Here is an 876-nt window from a genome sequence, read left to right as displayed (position 1 = left end):
AGAAGATGGAAGGACCTCCCATGCTCATCTATTGGAAGAATTAATATTGTGAAAATGACCATCCTACCAAAAGTCATATATAGATTCAATGCAATGCCAATCAAAATCCCCATGACATTTTTCACAGAATTGGAAAAAATCATCCTAAGATTCATATGGAAGGCACAAAAGACCTCAGATAGCCAAAGCAACCCTGAGCACTAAGAGCGATGCTGGGGGTGGGTGGGGATTACTATACCAGGTTTTAAGCTGTATTACAGAGCTATAGTCATAAAAACAACATAGTACGGGCACAAAAATAGACCTATAGATCAATGGAACAAAATTGAAGACCCAAATATGAGTACATGCAATTTTAGCCACCTGATATTTGACAAAGGGGCCAAGAACATTCACTGGAGGAAAGATAGCATGTTCAGCAAATGGTGCTGGCAAAACTGGATCTCCACCTGTAGAAGAATGAAACAACCCCTATCTTTCACCTTGCACAAAAGTCAATTCCAAGTAGGTCAAAGACCTCAATGTAAAACCTGAAACTCTAAAAGTGTTAGAAAAAAATTGGCAAAAACCTACGAGATATAGGTGTAGGAAAGGATTTTCTAAACTGAACATCAATTACTCAGGAAACAAGGGCAAGAATTAACAAATGGGACCTCATTAAACTAAATAGCTTCTGTACATCAAAGGAGGCAACCAGGGAAAGTGAACAGAAAACACACAAAATGGGAGAAAATCTTCACCATCGACACATTTGACAGAGGTTTAGCATCCAGAATATATAACGAACTCAAAAAACAGAGAATCAAGACAGGAAGTAACCCAATTAAAAGATGGGCTAAGGAGCTGAACAGAGAGTTCTCAAAAGAAGAAGTAAAG

The sequence above is a fragment of the Nannospalax galili genome, unplaced genomic scaffold (genome assembly GCF_000622305.1).
Source record: "Nannospalax galili isolate Female #2095 unplaced genomic scaffold, S.galili_v1.0 scaffold879, whole genome shotgun sequence".
In the NCBI taxonomy this organism is placed as follows: domain Eukaryota; kingdom Metazoa; phylum Chordata; class Mammalia; order Rodentia; family Spalacidae; genus Nannospalax; species Nannospalax galili.
The sequence above is the reverse complement of the archived record's forward strand: the minus strand, read 5'-3'. Positions refer to the sequence as shown.